Source organism: Microcaecilia unicolor, chromosome 12 (genome assembly GCF_901765095.1).
Source record: "Microcaecilia unicolor chromosome 12, aMicUni1.1, whole genome shotgun sequence".
In the NCBI taxonomy this organism is placed as follows: domain Eukaryota; kingdom Metazoa; phylum Chordata; class Amphibia; order Gymnophiona; family Siphonopidae; genus Microcaecilia; species Microcaecilia unicolor.
In genome coordinates this window covers 81,464,291-81,490,858 of record NC_044042.1, presented here as the reverse complement: position 1 = coordinate 81,490,858, position 26,568 = coordinate 81,464,291, and the positions used below count along the sequence as shown (strand labels likewise).

Genomic DNA, 26,568 nt, shown 5'->3' with positions numbered 1-26,568 from the left:
GTATATTGTGACAAATCTTGATACACCAAAACCTTTGTGCCTCCAAACTCCAGATTCTGCGCTTTCCGCGCCTTTGTCATGATCAATTCCTTGGTTTCATATTTGTGGAAGCGGACAATAATATCTCGCTGTTGCTGTTCTTTGCGAGCTCCAAGCGCTCTATGCGCTCTGTCTAGTTCCACATTGTTTTCTCCAGCTTCGGGGCCAAGTAAGGAGGCACATATCGTCTGCACAATCTGTGTAACGTTCTCTATTTCACCTCCTTCTGGCACCCCCCGAAACCTAAGGTTGTTTCGCCTCCCTCGATTTTCCAGATCATCTAACTTATATTCTAGTTCCAATCGATGTTTGTCCAGTTCAAGCAGTTGCTCATTATGTTTAAGCAAGGTCTCTGCCTGTTCGTCTAGTTTAAGTTCGACATCTTCCACCCGCCCCCCCAACTCACGGAGATCCGTGCTCAGGGAATCCATGCGTTCCAGGATTTCGTCCTTCGACTGTTTTATCTCCGCCTGGATATTTGCTAAGAACCTCCGCAGTTCAGGTGGGATACTTTTTTTGGAGGGCGGGTGTCGCTGTTCAGCCTGAGACTGGGCCGATTCGGAGTCGGAATGCGAGGCTCGCTCTGGTGACTCGTGGCGTTTGGCGCTTTTTCCGGTCATGTTTTTCTCAGACCGCTCGATCTCTTTTTTGCGTGCAGCGGGCGTCTTGCTCATCGCCAATTCTACCGAAGGGGGATTTTAACAAGCTGATCTCGCTATTTTTTTCTCGCGTTTTGCCGTTTTTTATTGCTGTTGAAAGCTGATATCTGGCGCGAGGAGACGGAGCTCCTAAGCTAGGCTGCCATCTCTCCCGGTGACGTCACTTCCTCCCCCTCAAATTTGTGTTTTAAAGAAATGTAGTGTTCAACTATTGGTTCCTTAACGGCTGATCTGCGTAAATTGGATCTATGTTCCATGATTCTCACTTTTAGTGGTCTCGTTGTCATGCCTATGTAGAGCTTGTTACAGGGGCAACGTAAAAAATACACAACATGGTCAGACGAACAATTTGTGAATTGTAGTAACTTGTGAATCTTATTGGTTTTAGGATTTACAAATTGTTTGATTTGTTCAGTGATCTGACATATCTGACAGTGTCCACATTTATAATGTCCTAGGGTTTGTTTCTTATTGACAGTAGAAAGTCTTGCATCTGCTGGGCTGATGATCTCTTTGATGTTGTTCGTCCTGGCAAACGCAATACGTAAATTCATGTTGTCAAATACAGGTATTGATCTCATGATGTCCCATCTATTTTTGATTAAATTTGCAAGGTGCGGACTTTGTTCAGTGTATTGCATTACCATGGTAAAGTTGTTCTCATCTGTTTGATGTTTTGATGTACTTCTCAAAAGAAGGTCCCTGTCATTGCACTTGGCCCTGCGGTATGCCTTCTTGAGGATGGACTTGGAGTAACCTCTCTTCAATAGATTAGACATTAATTCTTCCGCCTGAATTTTAAACATGGTTGGATCAGAACAAATGCGTCTTAACCGCAACATTTGAGAAAACGGAAGACTATTTTTAAGATGTTTTGGATGGCAGCTTGAGTTGTGGAGAAATGTATTTCGATCCGTGCTTTTCTTGAATACCTTGGTAATGAATTTATTGGAAACAATGTTGATCTCCACATCTAAATAATGAATGCAATCATATGAATGTTGTTCAGTGAATTGTATGTCCTGGTGGCAACTGTTTAGCCAATGCATAAACCGCTGGAGATCTGACTCCGAACCGCCCCAAAGCATGAAAATGTCATCTATGTACCTCCACCAGTGTAGAATGGCGCAGTGAAACGGGGAACAGGCAATCCATGTTGATTCAAAATTGGACATATATAAATTGGCTATTGATGGGGCAAAAGTTGCCCCCATCGCTACCCCACTGGTTTGGAGGTACATTTTGTCGAGAAACAAAAAGTGGTTTTCCTTCATCGCTATCCCTGTCAATGTTAGTAAAAATTCAGTGGGTATGGCGTGTGGTCTAACCCTTTTGTCTAATGTTAATTTGACTGTGTCAAGAGCCTCATTCTGAGGTATGGTGGTGTATAAAGAGCACACGTCCAGGGTGACCATCAAGACATTCTCAGGGATAGAGCCCACCTCCTGAAGCTTACAAAGGAAATGAGTTGTGTCCCTGATATATGATGGATATTGGGGCACTTCCGTTCTTAAAAAAGTGTCAATGAAAGTTGACAGTGGTTCTAAGATAGAGTTTCTACCAGACAAAATAGGTCTGCCTGGAGGATTGGTCAGTCGTTTGTGTATTTTGGGCAAGAAGTACATTGTTGGAATGATTGGATGTTGACAGCATAAATATTTCTTGTCTTTTGGTGAGATGAAGCCTTCATTAAGTGCTTTGTTGGTAATTCTATTAATGAGCGACTGTAATCTCTTGGTTGGATTTAGAGTCAGTCTTTTATAATATCTGATGTCATTCAATTGTCTAAGTCCTTCATCAATGTAATCGCTCCGGTTTTGAAGAACAATCGCTCCACCTTTATCAGCTTTTTTTATGATGATCTTGTCATCGTTTCTAAGATCTTTTAGCGCATTCATCTCATCTCTGGTGGTGATATAGTTTTTTTGATGTAAAACGCCTCTTTCTGCTTTTAAATCCTCTAGATCTTTGAGAATCATGCTTTTGAACGTCTGTAATGCAGGGGCTTGTGGGACTTGAGGTTTCCAGGTCGACTTGGGTTTTATAATAGTCTTGTCATATATGTCTTCTTGATTTTGAAAAAAAAGTTTAAGCTCTAGTTTTCTGATAAACTTTTCTAAATCAATGTGAAATTGAAAGTCATTAAATTGGGTAGACGGAACAAAAGAAAAACCTTTAAGTAGAACCGATTGTTCTGTTGAAGTGAGATCTCTATTGGATAAATTGATAACAACCGGTTCTACTTTTGAGATCTTGTCCGTGGTCTGTTCCGCTGGCCTGTAAAGCCTCTTCTGCCTCCTCTTCCCCTGCGTTGGAATCTGTTCCCTAAAAAAGCTTGTTTGTTGCTATCAGAGGACTCGCCTGTGCTATTCAAAGACGATGATGATTCATAAAATATAGCTGATTTTTTGTCTATGGTTGTTTCTACTTCTGTTCTCATCCAGGGATAGACGTTGTTTGAAGAGTAGTCCTTTTCATCCCTTGTCAATTTTTTCAATTTAGACTTTTTGACATTATCTCGGAATTTATCTATGTTTTCTTTAAGAAGAAGATGTTGTTTGTCAAAATCAACTGGTGTGATGTTGTTCTTAATTTTGACCAAATCGCTGTCCAATTCGGCTTTGAGGTTGTTCAAATTGATTTGGCTTTTCTCAATTATCAACAGCATCAAATCAAGCGAGCATTTGTTTAATATGCCATTCCATTTATCAACAAAATCGCTGTCGTCCGTGTAACACTGAGGAGCCTTATTGATGCGTAAGCCGCGGGGAATCTTTTCCCTCTTGCAGTATTCAATTAGTAAACCGCTGTTTAATTCAATTTTGATGATATTTTTGTATTTAAGAGTGATGTCATTCCAACCATCCTCAGTGGTTGAAGTCGGTATATCGGTGGCAAATTCTGAGGGGAGACTAAGTAAATCCTTTACTCTGTCATTGGAATAGCTGAAGCCGGAAGACCATGGATTCTGTGACATACTGCTAGAGACTATGCAAATATAATCCAACCGGACAAAAAGCAGTGTGCTAGAGCAAAACAAAGTAACCTGATACGGTCCTTTGGGGATTCCTTGGAGGAGACGGATTCCCGCTCGGATGGAGCGGATGACCCCTCTGCAGCGCGGATCTTTCGCTCAGAGGACTTGCCCAACCTGTTAGTGCAGGCTATGAGCATTTTGAAGATTTCCTCTCCGGAGGACGTCTCTCTCTCAGCCCCTGTTGGCTCCGCCATTATGCTGGGGACGAAGCGCCCGCCTAGAACCTTCCACGTGCATGATGCCATGCACACCTTGATTTCGGCTCAATGGGATGTCCCGGAAGCGAGCCTCAAAGTGGCTAGGGCTATGTCCCGCCTCTGCCTGAAAGTGAACAAGAGGCCTTTCTTTGGCCTACCGTGGATTCTTTAATCACTGCGGTGACTAAGAAAACAGCGTTGCCGGTGGAAGGTGGCACGGCCCTAAAGGACGCCCAAGACAGAAGATTGGAGGCGGCCTTAAGGTCATCCTTCGAGGCGGCTGCCTTAAGTTTGCAGGCCTCAGTTTGCGGCTCCTATGTGGCCAGGGCGTGCCTGACGATTGTGCAGCGGGCTTCCCCCTCGGATCCTTCCTTGAGGGCTGATTGGTCGGCCCTGGAATCGGGCTTGGCTTATTTGGCAGACTTACTGTATAATGTCTTGAGAGCCTCGGCTAAAGGTATGGCTCAGACAGTCTCTGCGCGGCGGTGGCTTTGGCTGAAGCATTGGTCTGCTGACCACGCCTCTAAGTCCCGCATGGCTAAGTTGCCTTTTAAAGGCAAGCTGCTCTTTGGGGTCGAGCTGGACAAAATTGTGACCGATCTCGGCACGTCTAAGGGCAAGAAGTTACCAGAGGTCAGGGCTCGGGCCAGTGCTCGCCCTGGTAACTCCAGAGGACGGTTTCAGGAAGCCCGTCGGTACCGCCCGTGCAAGTCGGGCTCCTCTGCCCCCTCTTCCTTCAAAAGGAACTTCTCCCCCAAGCAGCATTCCTTTCGCAGAGACCGCCGTCCTGGAGGTGCGCCCTCCGGTCCTCCCCCAGGGTCTCGTACCCAATGACGGGGCCCTGGTCCATGGCCCAGTGCAGATTGGAGGACGCCTGTCCTCGTTTCTGGGCGAGTGGACCAGGGTAACTTCAGATGCTTGGGTGCTGGAAGTCATCAGAGACGGCTACAAGCTAGAGTTCTGCCGACCCTTAAGAGACGGGTTTGTACTCTCTCCCTGCAAGTCTCCGGTCAAAGCTGTGGCAGTGCAGCAGACTTTGGACAATCTGATCCGCCTGGGTGCGGTCGTTCCGGTGCCAGAAAATCAGCTTGGAAAGGGACGTTACTCCATTTACTTTGTGGTACCAAAGAAAGGAGGTTCTGTACGGCCTATCCTCGACCTCGTGGTCAATCGGGTCTTGAAAGTTCGGCACTTTCGCATGGAGACTCTCCGCTCTGTTATAGCGGCACTGAAGGCAGGGGAGTTCCTGGCATCCTTGGCCATCAAGGAAGCGTACTTGCATATTCCCATCTGGCCTCCTCATCAACGCTTTCTGCGTTTTGCAGTCTTGGGCCGACACTTCCATTTCATAGCCCTCCCGTTCGGGTTGGCTACTGCTCCGCGGACCTTCTCCAAAGTAATGGTGGTCATCGCGGCCTTCCTGCGAAAGGAAGGAGTACAAGTCCATCCTTATCTGGATGACTGGTTGATCCGAGCCCCCTCTTATGCAGAGTGCGGCAAAGCCGTGGACCGGGTGATTGCTCTTTTGAGCTCCCTGGGGTGGATCATCAACTGGGAGAAAAGCCAGCTGCGCCCGACTCAGTCCCTGGAGTATCTGGGAGTTCGATTCGACACCCAAGTGGGCAGAGTGTTCCTGCCAGACAATCGGATTGTCAAGCTTCAGGCTCAGGTGGACCAGTTCCTAGTAGCCTCTCCTCTTCGGGCTTGGGACTATGTGCAGCTGTTGGGCTCTGTGACGGCCACGATGGAAGTAGTGCCCTGGGCCAGGGCTCATATGAGACCACTACAACACTCTCTGCTGCAGCGCTGGACTCCAGTGTCGGAGGATTATGCTGTGCGCCTTCCCTTGGACCCAGCAGTGCGCAAGGCGCTGAGCTGGTGGCTGAGGACAGACAAGTTGTCTGCAGGGAATGCCTCTTGTGACCCCGGAGTGGATTGTCGTCATGACGGACGCCTCTTTGACGGGCTGGGGAGCCCACTGCTTGGGAAGGACAGCGCAGGGGCTCTGGTCTCCTGCAGAGGCAAAGTGGTCTATCAACCTCCTGGAACTCAGAGCCATTCGGTTGGCGCTTTTGGAGTTCCTCCCGGTACTGGCGTTGAAGCCAGTACGGGTCCTGTCGGACAATGCCACGGCTGTGGCCTATGTCAACCGCCAGGGAGGTACCAAGAGCGCCCCTCTAGCCAAGGAGGCCATGAATCTATGCCAGTGGGCGGAAGCGAACCTGGAACAGCTGTCGGCGGCCCACATTGCCGGAGTCATGAATGTCAAGGCGGACTTTCTCAGTCGCCATACCTTGGATCCCAGAGAGTGGCAGTTATCGGCTCAGGCGTTCTTGGAAATCACGAAGCGCTGGGGCCAGCCGAGCCTAGATCTGATGGCGTCATTGGCCAATTGCCAAGTGCCGCGCTTTTTCAGCAGAGGACGGGACCCTCGATCTCTGGGAGTAGATGCTCTTTTCCAACAGTGGCCGACACAGGAGCTTCTCTGTGTTCCTGCCCTGGCCCATGTTGGGCAGGGTACTAGACCGGGTGGCAAAGCATCTGGGCCGGGTAATCCTGGTGGGTCCGGACTGGCCCAGACGTCCCTGGTATGCGGACTTGATCAGGCTCTCAGTGGACGACCCTCTGCGACTGCCAGTGGAGCAGGGCCTGTTGCATCAGGGTCCCGTGGTGATGGAGGATCCCTCCCCCTTTGGTCTTACGGCCTGGCTATTGAGCGGCGGCGTCTGAGAAAGAAGGGCTTCTCAGACAAGGTCATCGCCACTATGCTGAGAGCGAGGAAGCGCTCTACTTCTACTGCTTACGCCAGGGTTTGGCGTACCTTTGCAGCATGGTGTGAAGCAGGCTCACTTTCTCCCTTCACTGCTCCAATTTCTTCAGTGTTGGCGTTCCTGCAAGAAGGTCTGGAGAAAGGCCTGTCGCTCAGTTCCCTTAAAGTCCAGGTAGCGGCTCTGGCTTGCTTCAGGGGCCGCCTGAAGGGTGCTTCCCTGGCTTCGCAGCCAGATGTGGTGCGTTTTCTCAAGGGAGTTAATCACCTGCGCCCTCCTCTGCATTCAGTGGTGCCTGCGTGGAATCTCAACCTGGTGCTAAGAGCCTTGCAGAAGCCGCCTTTTGAACCCTTGTCGAGGGCATCTCTGAAAGACCTGACGTTGAAAGCAGTCTTTTTGGTGGCTATCACTTCAGCCAGAAGAGTTTTCGAGCTCCAGGCGCTCTCATGTCGAGAGCCTTTTCTGCAGTTCACTGAGGCAGGAGTGTCTATTCGCACAGTGCCTTCCTTCCTGCCCAAGATTGTTTCTCGCTTCCATGTGAATCAGCAGCTCTGTCTCCCATCCTTTCGTAGGGAGGACTACCCAGAGGAGTACTCTGCTCTCAAATATCTAGATGTGAGACGAGTCATCATCAGATACTTGGAAGTGACCAATGATTTCTGGAAGTCGGATCATCTGTTTGTCCTGTTTGCAGGTCCTCGTAAGGGTCTGCAGGCTGCTAAGCCTACAGTGGCAAGATGGGTCAAGGAAGCCATTGCAGCGGCTTATGTGGCCGCGGGGAAGGTGCCGCCTATCCAGCTGAAGGCTCACTCCACTAGAGCTCAGGCGGCCTCGATGGCAGAGGCCGAGTCAGTCTCCTTGGAAGAGATTTGCAAGGCGGCAACTTGAGCTTCGGCCCATACCTTCTCCAGGCATTACCGCTTGACTGTGGCTGCTCAGGCGGAGGCCCGGTTTGGAGCTTCAGTGTTGAGGTCAGGGATTTCAATGTCTCACCCTGGGTGAGTACTGCTTCGGTACATCCCACCAGTCTATGGATTGATCAGCATGATGATATGGAAGGTAAAATTAGGTATCATACCTGATAATTTTCTTTCCATTAATCATAGCTGATCAATCCATAGCCCCTCCCAGATATCTGTACTGTTTTTATTCTGGTTGCATTTCAGGTTCAAGTTTAGTCTTCAGTTCCTGTTCAGGAGGACTTCGTGTTCAAGTTTTTTCAATTGGATTCTTCAGGAGTTGAGACGAGTTTGTGTTACAGTGAGCTGCTGCATTCCTCTCCTCTCCGTTTTACGGGGCTGGATTGAGACCTAAATTCTGCCGGCGCTCCCTCCCGCTTCGTGCGGCTGTAGGGCAGCTTTGTACCCCTCCCGCTTCGGCGGTGTTAGGGTCAGTCAGCTCCTCCCGCGGTTGCGGTTGCAGGATAAGCCAGATCCCCCCGCATCGGCGGGGTGGTGTCCCTCCCTCGCTCCGCGGGGATGAGCTGGATGGATTCCCCTCCCCCACTTGTGTGGGGATGAGCTGGGTTAATTCCCCTCCCCCGTTTCGGCGGTGGTGAGCTGGGCAGAGTGTCCCTTTGTGGGTGTAATTCTCTAAGTGCTGAGTCCTGCGGATGGAGCTTTGATATCGACATACTGAGGAGTTTCCGGCAGCACATGACCACATATAGGGAGGCAAAAGGATTGCTCTCTATCTCCACCTGCTGGTAGATGGACACAACCCACCAGTCTATGGATTGATCAGCTATGATTAATGGAAAGAAAATTATCAGGTATGATACATAATTTTACCTTCTTAAAAAAAAAAATCCTTAGTTTTAGATTTGGCCGCCTAAGTTTCGTTTCGCCGCCGTTGCGGCTATCTTAGGCCGCTGTTCATGGTTTTTCCTTTTTTGTGCCTCTCTTTTTAGCACCATTGACAATTTTGACCTTGCAGCCGCTATTTTTCCGTCCATGACATTGAGGATTCCCAGCGGCTTCAAGAAGTGCCGTCGCTGCAACCGGGCAATCTCAGGTACCGATCCTCATTCGTGGTGTATCCGGTGCCCTGGGCCCGAATATCGCCCAGACGCGTGTAAGTTGTGTCTTAGCCTTAAAAAGCGGACACAGGCATCGAGACAGGCTCAGCGGAAACGTCTGTTTGGATCCTTGCCCGGTACTTTGGCATCGACAAAGGTACTGAGTTCGGCAGTGTCTGTCGGCACCGGAGCAAGCATCGACCTCAGGAGTGCAAGCAATGGCTGTCCGCAGACCTCTGCACTCTGGGAGTAGTGAGCCGTCAATTGGGTTTTCACCTGTCTCGCAGACCTCTGCTTCGCAAGCCCATCGGGACCGACCATCTTCGGACCCGACCCCGAGGAGACATTTGGATTCGACGTCCTCGTTGGTACCGAAGTGTACCGAGGCCGTGTCTCGGGTGAAGGCCAAGAAGCATCGGCACCGGTCCGTTTCTCGTCATGGTACCGGGAGCTCCAGGGCGTTGAGGGAATCGGCACCGAGAAGCGTCGACGCCGGGAGGACCGCTCCCCCTCTATACAGGAGGTGTCGGTCGACGGACAGCCCGGTACCGCCTCCTTGTTCTTTACAGGTTCTTGCTCCAACTGCTCTACCGGCTTCCCTGCCTTTCCCGGTAGAGACTCTGGACGAGCGCTTCCGAGTCGTGCTTCCAGGTCTCCTGGAAGGGCTGATGCGCCAATCTGTTCTGGTACCGACGGTGCTTGCGCCCTCGGTACCGTTGACAGCAGCGCCAGCTGGCTCCTTGCCTGTGGTCGGCCCCATCGACGACGTTGGAGGGAGCTTCATCGCCGCTGACAAGGGAGTCGACTTCTCGACGACACCATCGAGGACATCGTTCCTCGGAGTCGAGACGGGCCCAGTTTCGGACTGCTGTTCAAGAGCTTTTTGTCTGACACCGAGGAGGAGGCCTCGTGGGGGGAAGAAGAGGATCCCAGATATTTCTCTTTTGAGGAGTCTTGTGGTCTTCCTTCTGACCCCACTCACTCTCCTGAAAGTAAGCTTTCTCCGCCGGAGAGTCTTTCTTTCTCCTCTTTCGTCCGGGAATTGTCTGTGGGCATTCCCTTCCCGGTGGTTACTGAGGATGAGCCTAGGACTGAGATGCTCGAGGTCCTCGACTATCCTTCACCACCTAAGGAGTCCTTTGCATAAGGTTCTCAAGGAGAGTTTGCTTAGGAACTGGACGAAACCCTTTTCTAATCCCACCATCCCTATGAAAATTGAATCTCAGTATAGAGTCCATGGAGAACCTGAGTTGATGGGGACCCAGTTACCTCACGACTCTATGGTTGTGGACTCTGCCCTGAAGAGAGCTGGCAGATTTAGAGATTTTGCCTCAGCGCCCCCTGGGTGGGAATCTAGAGCTCTCGACTCCTTTGGTAGGAAGGCCTATCAGTCCTCTATGCTCGTGTCCAAGATCCAATCATACCAGCTCTAGACGAGCATCCATATGCAGAATGTGACGCAACTGGCGGACCTGGTGGATAAGCTCCCTGCGGAGCAAGCCAGGCCTTTTCAGGAGCTGGTCAGGCAGCTAAAGGCGTGTCATAAATTCCTGTCCAGGGGTGCTTATGACACCTTTGATGTTGCATCCAGGTCCGCTGCTCAAGGTATAGTGATGCGCAAACTCTCATGGCTGCGTGCCTCTGACCTGGAGAGTAGAACTCAGCAGCAGCTTGCGGATGTGCCTAGACGGGGGGATAACATTTTTGGCGAGAAGGTTGAGCAGTTTGTAGAGCAGCTCAATCAGCCGGTAACCGCCCTTGACAATCTCTCCCACCGGGCGCCTTCAGCATCTACCTCAACTGGTAGACTATTTTTCCGGGGCGCGGGGTGGTGCTCCCTATTCTCGACAGTGCTCCACCTGCTCAACAGCCTTCTCAGGCTCAGCCCCAGCGCACTCATTTGTGTCAACAGCGTGTGCCTAAACGGGCTCCTGCATCTCCCCAGCAAAATCAAGGGACGGGCTTTTGACTGGCTCCAGCTGAATATAGCTGCTATAAAAGTGTCTGTGTCGGACGATCTACCGGTCGGAGGGAGGTTAAAATTTTTTCACCAAAGGTGGCCTCTCATTACCTCTGACCAGTGGGTTCTTCAAATAGTCCGGTTAGGATACTCCCTCAATTTGATCTCCAAACCTCCAAATTGCCCACTGGGAGCTCAGTCCTTCAGCTTCCAGCACAGTCAGGTACTTGCAGAGGAACTCTCCGCCTTTCTCAGCGCCAATGCGGTCGAGCCCGTTCCACCAGGGCAAGAAGTGCTGGGATTCTATTCCAGGTACTTCCTCGTGCAAAAGAAGACTGGGGGGATGCATCCCATTGTAGACCTAAGGGCCCTGAACAAATTCCTTGTCCGAGAAAAGTTCAGGATGCTTTCCCTGGGCACCCTACTTCCCATGATTCAGGAAAACGATTGGCTATGCTCTCTGGACTTAAAGGATGCTTACACCCATATTCCGATACTTCCAGCCCACAGGAAGTATCTTCGATTTTGTCTCGGAACCCAACACTTCCAGTATTGTGTGCTGCCTTTTGGTCTGGCCTCGGCACCTTGGGTCTTTACCAAATGCCTGGCTGTGGTCCCAGCGTCGCTACGCAGACTGGGAGTGCATGTGTTCCCTTATCTTGACGATTGGCTGGTAAAGAGCACCTCGGAGGCAGGAGCTACAGTCCATGCAGATGACTATTCAACTTCTGGAGTTACTCGGGTTTGTTTTAAATTACCCAAAGTCCCATCTCCTTTCAGTTCAAAGACTAGAATTCATAGGAGCTCTGCTGGACTCAACGACAGCTCAGGCCTATCTTCCCGAGACCAGGGCAGACAATCTTCTGTCTCTCGTTTCCTTGGTCAGAGCGTCGCAGCAGATCACAGCTCGGCAGATGTTGACTTCTCGGCCACATTGCCTCCACAGTCCATGTGACTCCCATGGCACGTCTTCATATGAGAGAAGCTCAGTGGACCCTAGCTTCCCAGTGGTACCAACCTATCGGGAATCTAGAGGATGTGATCCAGTTGTCCATGAGGTTTCGCAATTCTCTTCAGTGGTGGACCATTTGTTCCTATTTGACCTTGGGACGCCCATTCCAAATTCCTCAGCCACAAAAAGTGCTGATGACGGATGCATCTCTCCTGGGGTGGGGAGCGCATGTAGATGGGCTTCACACTCAAGGACTTTGGTCCCTCCAGGAATCAGGTCTTCAGATCAATCCCCTGGAGTTGCGAGCGATCTAGAATGCTCTGAAGGCTTTCGGAGATCTCGCCTCTTGTGTCAGGAAGCCATCCAGATGTGGCTTTGGGCCCGTCGTCGAGGCGTGTTTCTCCAAGCCACATATCTGGCAGGCGTAAACTGTCTGGCCGACAGATTGAGCAGGATAATGCAACCTCACGAGTGGTCACTCAACTTGCGTGTGATTTGCAAGATCTTCCAAGCATGGGGCACCCCCTTGGTGGATCTTTTTGCCACTCAGCTCAATCACAAGGTCCCTCAGTTCTGTTCCAGACTTCCGGCCCATGACAGACTAGCGTCAGATGCTTTTCTCCTCAGTTGGGGGGGAGGGTCTTCTGTATGCGTATCCTCCCATACCTCTGGTGGGGAGGACTCTGCTGAAACTCAAGCAAGACCGAGGAACCACGATTCTGATTGCTCCCTTCTGACCGCGTCAGGTTTGGGTTCCTCCTCTTCTGGAATTATCTTTAGAAGAACCGTGGAGATTGGAGTGTGTTCCGACCCTCATAACTCAGAACGAGGGGACGCTTCTGCATACCAACCTCCGGTCTGTGGTTCTCACGGCCTGGATGTTGAGAGCGTAGAATTCGCCTCTTTGGGCCTCTCTGAGGGTGTCTCTCGAGTCTTGCTTGCTTCCAGGAAAGATTCTACGAAGCGGTCTTATTCTTTCAAATGGAGGAGGTTTGCCATCTGGTGTGATAGCAAGGCCTTAGATCCTTGTTCTTGTCCTACACAGACCCTGCTTGAATACCTTCTACACTTAGAGTCTTATTTCAAGACCAACTCCGTAAGGGTTCTTCTTAGTGCAATCAGTGTTTACCATCAAAGTGTAGAAGGTCAGCATATCTCTGCACAGCCTTTGGTTGTTTGATTCATGAGAGGTTTGCTTTTGTCAAAGCCTCCTGTCAAACCTCCAGCAGTGTAATGGGATCTCAACGTCGTCCTCACCCAGCTGATAAAACCTCCTTTTGAGCCACCGCATTCCTGCCATCTGAAGTACTTGACCTGGAAGGTCATTTTCTTGGTGGCGGTTACTTCAGCTCGTAGAGTCAGCTTCAATCCTTGGTAGCCCATGCTCCCTATACTAAATTTCATCACAATTGAGTAGTCCTCCGCACTCACCCTAAGTTCTTGCCGAAGGTGGTGTTGGAGTTCCATCTGAACCAGTCCATTGTCTTGCCAACGTTCTTTCCCCCTTCCTCATACCCGCCCTGCTGAATGTCAGTTGCACACATTAGACTGCAAAAGAGCATTGGCCTTCTACCTGGAGCGGACAAGCCCCTTCAGACAGTCCGGCCAAATGTTTGTCTTATTTGATCCCAATAGGAGGGGAGTCTCTGTCGGGGAAACGCACTAATTCCAATTGGCTAGCAGATTGCATTTTCTTCACTTATGCCCAGGTTGGGCTGACTCTAGAGGGTAATGTTACGGCTCGTTGTGTTAGAGCCATGGCAGTGTCTGTGGCCCACATGAAGTCAGCCACTGTTGAAGAGATTTGCATGGCTGTGACGTGGTCTTCAGTCCACACATTCACATCTCGTTACTGCCTTCAGCAGGATAGCCGACGCGACAGTCGGTTTGGGCAGTCGGAGCTGCAGAATCTGTTTGGGACTTAGGATCCAACTCCACCCCCCTAGGCCCATTTTTGTTCTGTTCCAGGCTGCACTCTGTTAGTTTTTCTTCTTAGGCCAATTCTTATGTCCTCACCGTTGTGAGGCCCAGTTGACCTTTTCTTTGTTTTGAATGAGCCTGGGGGCTAGAGATATACCCCATCAGTGAGAACAAGCAGCCTGCTTGTCCTCGGAGAAAGCGAATGATACATACCTGTAGCAGGTATTCTCCGAGGACAGCAGGCTGATTGTTCTCACAAACCCTCCCTCCTCCCCTTTGGAGTTGTTCCTTCTTTTCATCTTTGATCTAACTGATGTTCCCGTGCGTTGGCTGGGAAGATGGCCGCGCATGCGTGGTGTATGCGCGTGATCGAAGGCTCTAGGAAACTTTGTTACTAGGAAGATTTCCGTTTCTGGGGCTGCCGTGGGCGTCACCCATCAGTGAGAACAATCAGCCTGCTGTCTTCGGAGAATACCTGCTACAGGTATGTATCATTCATTTTCCCCCCATGTGGAACCTAGGTTCAAGGGCTATTGGTGACTGTCACCTTTTTTTTTCTAGATACTAGAGGCATGACATAATGGTTTGGGGTGTGGTGTAGCATCTGGGGGTGGCGGTTCGAGTCTCACTGAGCCACTTTGTGATGCAAGGCACATTGGATCCCTCTCGATTGAGCAGCCCTCTGTTAGAGTACTTGACATTTAAGGAGGAACTGCTCCTGAATGTGTCCACTGAGGACCCTTTGGATAACCCCCCCCCCCCCCCCCCCCCCTTGGTCTAGTCTTCCGTTCCCAGGGCTTGGCTAGGAGTGTTTAAACCACAGCAGTTGTCAGCCGTGCAGATCAGGGAATGTATACATTTTGGAGGTAGAGACTTTTGTATGTAAATAACTAACATTATTTTTTTTCACAAATACATGTAATGTGAACAATCAGTCCATGGCCATCATTCAAGCTGCTGTCACTCCTCACAGAGCATCCTTAGCTCATTGAGGATTTGCCCCTGTATGTTTCTTATGGCTTCCAGCCCCAGTTGCACGTCTCTGAACTGGCCTAAGGTGACTGTATGGGTGGGCTCGGCCACAGGCATGGCAGCTGTTTCTGGGGGGGGGGGGGGCTGAGATGCAGTCAGGTGCGGCATTGCTGCTTGGGGGGGGGGGGTTGTTGGTCCACCCCTTCTGCCCTCTATAGTTGACCTGTAGTGGCATGTCAGCTGTTTGGGGGCAGAGGGGCAGCTGAGATGCAGTCAGGTGTTGCATTTGGGGGGGGGGGAGGCTGTTGGTCCACCTCTTCTACTCTCTACGGTGGAGGTGTGTTTCTTTAGGGATACTCTTCCTCTATATCCCTCTACTGGGTGTGGCCCTGTCATGGGGTGAGGGGTATCTCCTAGGAGCCAGGGACCATGATCACCTTTTCCCAGACCCTTTCAGCTGCAGGCTGTTCTGGAGCTGGCTGGTCTAGGGCAGGCTATGCAGTAGCTGAAGGGTGACCTGTGTGTTTTTAAAGGTTTGCATTCATATCAACACATTCTATATGGCTTGCATAGTGGTGTAGTTGGCTGTTGGAAGACAGGGACAGCTGGGGGCTGCTGGTTGTTAACCTGGAGGATATCTCTGATCTGTGGTGCCAATGAGGTGGCCTAGCGGGTGGCCGACAGGACTTCCGGATTCAGGCAGGCGTCTGAGACAGGCCGCAGGCAGCAGAGAGTAACCCGGGTTCAGGCGCTGGTCAGAGATGGGCAGCAGACAGAGAGTAACCCGGGTTCGGGCGGTGGTCATAGACAGGCAGCAGGCAGAGAGTAATTCGGGTTCAGGCAGTGGTCAGCAACGAGAGTCAGCAGAGAAACACCCAAGAGCACAAAGCAGAACCTACCGGCGTAGAAGCCGAAGCAGAGAAGTGGAGAGAAGATCCTCCTGAAATAGCCCCCACCACCAGGAGCCAAGGAATCAGCTTGGAAGGAGAGCTTCCCATTGGCTGGTCTGCCGGAGGAGGAGGAGTCTGGCAGTGAGTTCCAATCCCGCCGAAGCAGGAGGTAGGGCGAAAACAGCAACGCTCCGGGGCCTCGCAGGCCAGCCGACAGCAGGGCACACAGCAAGACTGACACTGGACTCGAGCCCCGTGCCCCGAAGGAGAGGGCAGGGGCAACCCTTGGATCGCTGGCCCCGCAAAGTTGGCCGGCGCTCCACTCTAGACAGCTAGGCCATGCTCGGAGCGCCGGGCCCGCCAAGACGTCCGGTGCTCCGCCCTGCGTGGGCACCCCACCAGCCAGGAGCAAGACAGCCGGCTCGCCCCACCGCGGAGCGCCCTTCAGCAAGGAGGTGAGAAGCGTGACAGTACCCTCCCCGGAAGACCCCCTCACCGTCTCGGTCCAGGTTTAGAGGGATAGCGGGCATGGAATTCTTGGACTAGTTCTGGTGCATGAACCTTATTAGCTGGTTCCCAGGAATTGTCCTCCGGACTAAAGTGTTTCCATGAAATCAAGTAAGAGTCGCCCCCCTCTACGTTTGGAGTCCAAAATGTCTTCCACTTCAAACTCGGGATCAGGTTCGGTCTCGGGTGTGATGTTCTTTTTTTGACTCCAGATGCCATTTTGATGTCACGAATGGTTTCAGTAAGGATACATGAAAGGCATTATGAATTCAGAGTTTCCCAGGCAGTTGGAGGCGATATGAGACTGTCCCTATTCGAGATTGAATAGGAAGTGGGCTAATGAAGCGAGGAGCAAATTTGAGAGGGCAACCGGAGCCTCAGGTACTTAGTTCTGAGCCACACTCTCTGTCCTGGTTGAAAGATTGGAGCCATTCGTCTTCTTAGGTCAGCAAAACGTTTATACTTCATTGCAGCTTGCCACAGATGATGCTGGACCTTGCTCCATGTTACTTGGGATATTCATAATGGTGTACTGGAGCTGCGTAGAGGCTTGATGAATCGGAGGAGGTAGACAAGGATGACGTCCATATATTGCGAAGAATGGTGTGGTCTGGGAAGTGGAGTGGAGACTATTATTGTAGGCAAACTCTGCCCAGGGAAGTAATACTGACCAATCATCCTGGCAACTGTTAGAAAAGATCCGTAGAAAGGTCTTGAGCATTTGGTCCTTTCTGCCTTCCCGTTAGATTGGGGATGGTAGACGGTGAAGTGTGTAGTGACGCCAGAAGCGGAGCATAGAGCCCTCCAAAACTTAGATGTAAATTGAGACCCTTGGTCACTGATAATTCGTAGAGGTAGTCCATGCAACCGAAATACATGTTGAATGAAGTTGAAGGCTAGCGTAGCAGCAGATGGCAGAGACTTCAAAGGGACAAAATGAGCCATACATGAAAATCGGTCTACAACAACCCAAATAACCGTGTGACCCCGAGAGAGTGGGAGATTGGTAATACCAAAGTCCTTAGAGACCTCCTGCCATGGCTGTTGAGGAACAGGCAAGGGTTGCAGACAGCCCTAAGGTTTGCCAGGAGAGGACTTGTTCCGGGCACAGATGGGACAGAAAGAAACAAAATGTAGGATGTCCTGCGCCATGCGTGGCCACCAATAGTAACCGGGAGATGAGATGGAAGGTCTTCCGGAATCCGAAATGACCGGCAAAGGTTGACGAATGTCCCCATTGGAGAACCTGTTTCCTGGACCGAGGGAGAACGGAGGTTGAGGCTACAATGGTGGAAGGAACACACACTGGGTTTAACATTGGATAGGGCTCTTCGGGTTCCTCAGATGTATCGAAAGCCCGTGAAAGAGCATCTGCTTGCACATTCTTTTCTGCAGGGCGGAAAACCAGACGGAAATCAAAGCTGGCAAAGAAGTGGGCCTGCCGTGGGTTCAGTCTTTTAGCCTCCTGTAGATGAGGTTCTTATGGTCAGTAATTACCGTAATTGGATGCGAGGCACCCCCAAGTAGGTACTGCCACTCCTGGAAGGCCACTTTTAGAGCTAATAACTCCCGGTCTCCAATGGTATAATTGCGTTTGTCTGGGGGGAATTTCTGGGAGAAGAAAAAACAAGGGTGCCGCTTGCCGGAGGGCGCGGTCTGAGATAACACTGCCCTGGCGCCCAGTGAAGAGGCATTAACTTCCACGATGAAGGGCTTCACTATATCTAGGCTGCGGAGCACCGGGGCAGACAAAACGTAGAGAAGGCCCTTTGGGCCTCGGGAGACCAATTCTTTAAATCAGCCCCCTTTCTAGTAAGGGCGGTCAGAGGTACGGTGATCAGAAAGTAGCGCTGGATGAATTGCCAATTTAATAGTTGACGAATCCTAGGAAACGTTGCAAGGCTCGAAGTCCCTGGGGTACTGGCCAATCTCGGATTGCTTGGAGTTTCGCTGGATCCATCTGGAGCACTTACCTGCTGATGAAATGCACATTTCTCTAATTTCGCGAAGAGGCGATGGTCCCGAAGCCGTTGAAGAACGGTACGTACATGATGGGTATGGTCTCGAACAGAGGTAGAAAAAAACCCAAAATGTCATCTAGGTACATGACAGACAAGTACAGGAGATCCTGAAAGATAAAGTTAATGAAGTCTTGGAAGACGGCTGCGACATTACAGAAGCCAAAAGACATTACAAGGTACTCAAAGTGGCCCTCATGGATGTTGAACGCAGTCTTCCATTAGTCTCCTTGGCGGATACAGATCAGATTGTAGGCTCCCCGAAGATCCAACTTGGTAAAAATTACCGCCCATTGCAGGCGATCAAATAACTCCGAAATAAGCGGGAGCGGGTACCGGTTCTTGATAGTGATGATCAGGCCCCGATAGTCAATGCAGGGTCGCAAAGAACCGTCCTTTTTTGTCACAAAGAAAAAAAATGGCTCCCACTGGGGAAGAGGATGGCCGGATGAAACCCTTCCAGAGATTCTCATGAATGTACGTGCGCACGGTCTTGGATTCTTCTCGGGAGAGGGTGTACCATTGGCCCCTGGGAGGCATCCTGCCCGGAAGCAGGTCGATGGGACAGTCAAAAAGGCGATACGGGGGCAAAGATTCAGCCTCCTTCATATTGAAGACATCCTGGAAATCTTGGTACTCTGCGGGTAAACTGGCTTCGCAAGGACGAAGTGCTCCGGGGAGAACTGAAATGGCTTTTAGAGGAGGCTCGACCGACATGAGACAGGTGTGGAAGCAGCGGATCCCCAACTGCTGATCTCGCCGCTGCCCCAATTGATGCTGGGTGCGTGGAGCCGCAACCAGGACAGCCCCAAAATGACTAGGTGGATAGCTTGAGAGAGTAGCAAGAGTTGAATTTCTTCTTGGTGCAAGAGCCTGACTTGCATCTGCAAGGGGAGGTGTGCCCTGAGTGATGGGCTGAGGTAGGGTTGATCCCTGAATAGAGGTTACCTGCAGAGCAGGCTTACACGGAACAGAAGGTCTTTCCAATTGATCTAGGAGGTTAGCGTTAATGAAGTTCCCGCCTGCTCCAGAGTCAAGCAGGGCTATAGTACTGACACTGTGCTCCTGCCATCTCAGGACGACGGGGACAGACATCAGATTATCAGGAAGGGGAGATCATCGACCCACAGCCACCCCCTTCATAGAGCCTGGGCCTTGGCGTTTCCCGATTTTATTTGGACACGAGTTTACAAAATGACCGGGCTGACCACTGTATAAACAAAGTCTATTGTTCCGCCGATGAGACCTCTCTGATTCGGATAGGTGGTGATGTCCAATCACCATCGGTTCTCTGGAGACCCCTGATGCAGAATCCACCGCTCTTTTAGGGGAGGTGGGCCACTGCGTCCAAGTGGAACGGCTTCTGCGGATGACGCGGAGAGGAACGCTCCTGCGATCTTTCCTGAAAGCGGATGTCAATACGGATACAGAGCGTGATGAGGACATCCAAGGTGGTCGGAAGCTCCCGGCCAGCCAATTAATCCTTGATACGTCCATTTAATCTTTGCCAGAAGATGGCTGTGAGGGCTTCTTAGTTCCAGCGCAACTCAGCTGCTATGGTTCAAAAGCGCACTGCGTATGTTCCAACGGAGCTGGTACCTTGTTGAATTTGCAGCAAATCTGCCACAGCTGAGGAGGGTCATCCAGGGACATCAAAAACCATCCTGAACCGGCGAAGGAATTTCCCTAGGTCCGAGAGAAGCGGGTCTCGTTGCTCCCAGAGAGGAGAGACCCAGGCCAGTGTCGGTCCAGAGAGTAATGAGACAATATAGGAGTGGCCTAGTCGTTAGGGTGGTGGACTTTGGTCCTGGGGAACTGGAAAACTGAGTTCGATTCCCGGCACAGGCAGCTTCTTGTGACTCTGGACAAGTCACTTAACCCTCCATTGCCTGCCGCATTGAGCCTGCCATGAGTGGGAAAGCGCGGGGTACAAATGTAACAAAGATAAATAAAAATCTTAAGGTTGTCAGAGGGAAAAGACCCGGGTTGCCTCTTGAGGAGCATCTGGCATTGGTTCAGAAAGTCCTGACATGCAGAGGGGGGTACCATCAAACCGAGGAGGCTCTGGAAGCCACAGTCCTGGAGTAGGCAGAGCAGGTCTAGGAGCTGAGATGGCAGGTTGACACTGGGCTTGGAGGGTGGACATCTGAGAACACTGGTCTTGTAACACACCAGACAATCTGTTCAACTGAGCTTGCTGCTGCTGAAGGGACCTGTGCCAGGTCCGCCATGTCTGGTTTGTCCGGCGAACTCATGGCTTTGGCTTACTGTCGCATTCGTGAGTTATTGTACCGTACGGAGCACAGAGGCGAGGAACTTGAACCTGGGCTCTGCTGGACAGCCGAGCAACCTCGTGGCTTCACCTGTGGTGACCGCCATTCCCCAAGGATTGAGCCCTCAGGTGCGGGCGACCGACTGGTCTTCCGGATGCAGGAGACAGGCAGAAGGCAGAGAGGAACCTGGGTTCCGGCAGCAGTCAGAAACAGGCAGCAGGCAGAGAGTAACCCGGGTTCGGGCAGTGGTCAACAACGAGAGTCAGCAGAGAAACACACAAGAGCACAAAGCAAAACCTGCCGAAGCAGAGAAGTGGAGAGAAGATGCTCCTGAAATAGCCCCCACCATCAGGAGCCAAGGAATCAGCTGGGAAGGAGAGCTTCCCATTGGTTGGTCCGCCGGAGGAAAAAGAGTCTGGCAGCGAGCTCCAATCCCGCCGAAGCAGGAGGTGGGGCAAAAACAGCAACGCTCTGGGGCCGCGTAGGCCAGCCGACAGGGCATGCAGCAAGACTGACCCTGGACGCGAACCCCGCGCCCCTAGGGACAGGGCCGGGCAACCCTCGGAGTGCCAGCCCCGCCAAGATGGCCGACGCTCCACTCCAGACAGCCAGGCCATGCTCGGAGCGCTGGGCCCGCCAAGACGGCCGGTGCATGATGGGCGGTGCTCCCCGCTGCAGGAGCACCCTTCGGCGAGGAGCGTGACAACTGGATAAGAAACTGGTTGACTGACAGGTGACAGAGGGTGGTAGTAAATGGAATTTGCTCAGAGGAAAGAAAGATGATCAGTGGAGTTCCTCAGGGGTCTGTGCTGGGGCCTATTCTGTTTAATATATTTGTGGGAGATATTGCTGAAGGGTTGGAAGGAAAGGTGTGCCTTTTTGTGGATGACACGAAAATAGCCAATAGAGAGGATACCCTGGAGGGAGTAGAAATGATAAGGATCTCCAAACCTTAGAAGAATGGTCGAGGGTCTGGTGGTTAAAATTTAATACTATACTTTAACTGGGGTAATTGATATTTCCGGTTTTCAGATTAGTAGCGTACCACCTCTTTTATGAAACCTTTGAGTATCGACTTTATTCTTTTTTCTTTTTTTTTTTTTGATGCTATGTACATAATATTACTAAGTGCAGTCCAAGCTGGTGTAATATGTTATTACTGAGCACTACACATTTTTAAGAGAGAAATTTCTTCATTATTTAATTATAAGAGCAAAGCATAAAAACAAACAAAAAAGAATAGTCGATACTCAAAGGGTTCGTAGAAGCGGTACGCTATTTAAAATTTAATGCCAAGAAGTGTAGAGTGATGGCACTTGGGGTGCAGAAACCCAAAAGAGAGATACCGAATAGGAGGGGAGATATTAGTAAGCTTGACTTGGGAAAGAGACCTTGGGTGTTGATATCTGAGGATCTAAAGGTGAAAAAAACAATGCAACAAGGCGACATCCATGCTCAGAAGGATGCTAGGCTGCAAAGATGCGTAACCAGCAGAAGAAAGGAGGTGTTGATGCCCCTCTACAAGTCATTGGTGAGGCCCCACTTGGAGTATTGTGTTCAGTTTTGGAGGCCATATCTTGCTAAAGATGTAAAAAGAGTGGGAAGTGGTGCAAAAAAAAAAAGCTACAAAAATGGTATGGCATTTGCATTGCAAACTATACGAGGAGAGACTTGCTGACCTAAACATGTATACCTTGGAAGAAAAGAGAAACAGGTGACATGATAGACGTTCAAATATTTGAAAGGTATTTAATCTGCAAATGAACCTTTTTTGGAGACTGGAAGGTGGTAGAACTAGAGGACATGAATTGAGGTTGAAGGAGGGCAGACTCAGGACTAATATCAGGAAGTATTTTTTCACAGAGAGGGTGGTGGACATGTGGAATGCCCTCCTGCGGGAGGTGGTGGAGATGAAAACGGTAATGGAATTCAAATATGTGTGGGATAACAAAGGAATCCTGTTTAGAAGGAATGGTTCCATAGAATCTTAGCGGAGATTGGGTGGTGATGCTAGAAATTGGGGAAACAAAACGGGAGCTGGCCAGACTTATACGTTTTATGCCCTGATCGTGACTGAATAGATAGGGATGGGCTGGAGTGTAAATTTTAAGGGGCTTCGACGTTAGATTCACTACTTAGTACAAGAACAGTGCTGGACAGATTTCTATGGTCTGTGCCCTGAGAATGGCAAGGACAAATCAAACTCAGGTATACATATGAAGTATCACATACCATGTAAAATGAGTTTCTTGTTGGGCAGACTGGATGGACTGTACAGGTCTTTATCTGCTGTCATTTACTATGTTGTTGTTATGGTATGGTGGCCTTTCTATAGAGCACATGTATTCTGTTGCTTGGGCAGTGGGGTAAAGCAGGTGTGCCTTTGGGTGGCTCAGTGTATTTTAGTAAGCTGCTTCCAATGTTCCTATCAGTATGTAGGTGTGGGGCAGGATTTGGAGGGGTGGAGGGGGTCCAGATATGTGCAGTCCTTCATTTCAGCACTGAATGGTTAGTGGAGGGGTCTCCATAACTGTCATTGGATTTTCTGGACATTCTGATTCCAGCAATGATTTGTTTTGAATACTCAATAACTTCTATTACGTCCCAAGGATCAGCCCAGACTTATGGGTTATGCCCACCTACCAGCAAATGGAGATAGAGAGAACAGCAGACTTCTGCCTTTAAGGCTACTGTGCATCTGCTCTCAGCCAGTATTCTCCATCTCCAGCAGGCTGGTAAAAGCTTAACCTGTGCTGCTCTATGTGTGGTTGGCGTATGGCTCCTGATCTAGGCTAGTTGAGCTGGGGGTCAAGGTCTTTCTGCTGGGTGACTTGGGTGGAAACCTGGTGGTGCCAAGTCCTTCCCTCCTCGGTCGTGCTCTTCTGCCTCCTTAAAAAAAAAAAATTTTAAAGTAAATGCAAAAGAGAAACCAAGTGGCTTTGCCTGGCTTTCAGCTCTTCAGGGGGAGACAGTGGTGACACCATAGATTCACTTAGTGCCTCTGGAACAGGGGAGCTGTGACTCAGCAGACCCAGCATGTGAGTGCTGTTTATCGGGAGCACGACATGGCGGCAGAAGCACTGTTCGTGGTATGGGGGCTGCCAAACACCTGCGGGCACTTGTGTATTGTGTGTGAGGGAGCACAAGGAAACTTAGGGGCTGGTGATTCCTTGCCAGACCCAAGCGCATTGCTAGAAGGGATTCTCCCAGAGGAGGTTTTGGTGGTCTTGCTCCTTCAGGGCCTGACAGTGTAGCTGCCAGGTCAGGGCCTACTCGCATCTTTTTTTCAAGGCTCATAGGGCAGTTTCCTTTGGCGCCTGGGCTCGCTTTCAACATAAGTACATAAGTAGTGCCATACTGGGAAAGACCAAAGGTCCATCTAGCCCAGCATCCTGTCACCGACAGTGGCCAATCCAGGTCAAGGGCACCTGGCACGCTCCCCAAACGTAAAAACATTCCAGACAAGTTATATCTAAAAAGGATAAATTAGACCTTACCTGCTAATTTGCTTTCCTTTACTCCCTCCGGACCGGCCCAGAATGTGACTGATGGGTTGTGCACGCCTTCCAGCAGGTGGAGACTGAGAAAAAAGTGTGACTCCAGAGAGCCAATAAGAGCCCTTGCCATACAGGGAAAGATCTAGTAATAGAGTACCAAAGCAGAAGAAAGAAAAATCTAAAATCTGTGCATCCAAAAAACCTGAGCAGCCGCCGGCACCTTGCCAACCAAGGGTGAGTGCCTGAAACAAACAGCCAAAGTTTGGACAGTATTGTTTCCACAACTTTATGTGCCTTCTTATTTAGCTTTCATTCATTTATATTAGAGAGCTACAACTAGCAACACAGCTCCAAACAACCAAACATCGAACCAATGGAACCCTTGAACCAAACAAATCCGGTATCTGACGGGAGGGATCTGGGCCGGTCCGGAGGGAGTAAAGGAAAGCAAATTAGCAGGTAAGGTCTAATTTATCCTTCCTTAGCCTCCCTCCGGACCGGCCCAGAATGTGACTGATGGGAAGTAACAAAGCAGTACACTTATGGGAGGGACCCCAGCAGCCCCGCCGACAACACGCGCTCTCCAAAAGCCACCCGTCGACGACTGAGAACGTCCAAACGGTAGTGCTTAGAAAAGGAATGCAAGGACGACCAGGTCGCCGCTCTACAAATGTCCTCCGGAGGCACCAGACAACGCTCCGCCCACGAAGCTGCCTGACTTCTCGTCGAATGAGCCTTGACGTGCTCTGGAACGGATTTCCCAGAAAGCAGATAGGCTGAAGCAATCATTTCCTTAAGCCAGCGAGAAATAGTAGGCTTAGATGCCATCAGCCCCTTACGCGCACCTCCAACCAGAAGAAACAAACGATCCGATCTGCGAAATTCCTCTGTAGACTTAATATAGTGCTTCAAGACTCGCTTGACATCCAAACACTTCAATCTCCGCTGCTCCTCCGCACCGGAGAAGGAACCCAAGACAGGCAAGACAACCGGCTGAGAAACATGAAACCGAGATACCACCTTGGGAAGAAAAGATGGAACCGGTCTCAAAACTACGCGATCGGGACAGAACTCCAAAAATGGAGACCTACATGACAATGCCTGCAGCTCAGAAACTCGCCTAGCTGAAGCAATGGCCACCAAAAATACGGTCTTCAGAGTCAAATCTTTTAAGGTACAGGACGCCAAAGGCTCAAAAGGGGGCTTGGTAAGAACCGAAAGCACCACATTCAGATCCCACGGAGGAAACGAACACCGAGTGGGAGGACGAAGAAGATTAACTCCCTTGAGAAAACGCACGACATCCGGATGACTGGCCAACGACTTCCCTTTGATACGACCACGAAAACACGTTAAAGCCGCAATCTGTACCTTAAGAGAAGACAAGGCCAACCCCTTGTCAAATCCTTGCTGCAAAAAATCCAACATCTGCGGCACCGAAGCCCGAAAAGGCGACAGACTATGCTCCGTACACCAGCTCTCAAAAATCCTCCAAGTACGCACATAACTCAGAGAAGTGGAACGCCGCCGAGACCGCAGCATTGTAGCAATGACCGGAGCAGAGAGACCTCTTTTAGTCAACCTAGCCCTCTCAAGAGCCATGCCGTAAGACAGAATCGACCCGGATCCGGATGAACGACCGGACCCTGCGACAAGAGATCTTGCGTGACCGGAAGCTTGAAGGGACGATCGACCAGAAGACGCTGGAGGTCGGCATACCACGGCCTGCGGGGCCAATCCGGCGCCACCAGAATTAGGCGACCCTTGTGACCCTCTACCTTCTGAAGCAGACGCCCGATCAAAGGCCAAGGCGGAAACGCATACATCAGGCCGTCCGGCCAGGCTTGAAGAAGAGCGTCCACTGCACGCGCTTTGGGATCTCTGCGACGACTGTAGAACAGCGGCAACTTTGCGTTGGTCGCGGACGCCAACAGATCCATTTTGGGGACTCCCCAACGATCTACCAACAGCTGAAACGCCACGTCGCTGAGCGCCCACTCTCCGGGATCGAGCAAGTGACGACTGAGAAAATCCGCCTGAACGTTTAGCACTCCTGCTACATGAGCCGCGGAGAGAGCCACCAGATTGACCTCTGCCCAATGAAAGAGCAGTGACGCCTCCCGCTCCAACGGGAGACTCCGCGTCCCTCCTTGGCGATTGATGTATGACACCGCTGTGGCATTGTCCGACATGACTCTCACCGCCCGTCCGGTAAGTAGCGGAAGAAAACTTCGAAGCGCCAGACGGATAGCCCGGGTCTCCAACAAGTTGATCGAACACCTGGACTCCGGAAGTGACCAAAGACCTTGAGCCACTTGTCCCTGACAATGAGCCCCCCAGCCGTGAAGGCTGGCATCCGTCGTTACCACTACCCAATCGAGCTGATCCAGAGGCATGCCTTTGGACAAGTTGGCCTCCCGAAGCCACCAACGTAAACTGGCTCTCACCGACAACGACAGTGGCAACCTGTGAAGAAGCGACCCGGTCTGGGATGACCACCTGGATAGGAGGGACCTCTGCAGGAGCCTCATGTGAGCCCTGGCCCAGGGCACCGTCTCTATCGTCGCCGCCATCAGACCCAGCACCTGAAGGTAATCCCTTGCCACTGGGCTGGACCTCTGCAAGAAAAGCCGAATCTGAGACTGCAATTTCAGAACGCGGACCGACGGAAGAAACACACGGCCCCGCTGCATATCGAAGAGGACTCCCAGATACTCTAAGGACTGAGAAGGCTGAAGACGACTCTTTTGCATATTGACTACCCAACCTAGATGCTGTAACAATTCGACTACCCGAGCCGTCGCCTGAACGCTCTCTTGGGCCGATTTTGCCCGAATCAACCAGTCGTCTAAATAAGGATGG

General features: G+C 50.9%; 1 protein-coding gene across 1 annotated transcript in view; it reads left to right on the top strand.

The window, feature by feature from the left end:
• Positions 1–26,568, top strand: part of MEIOC (meiosis specific with coiled-coil domain) — a 340,208-nt gene that overhangs the window by 36,679 nt on the left and 276,961 nt on the right.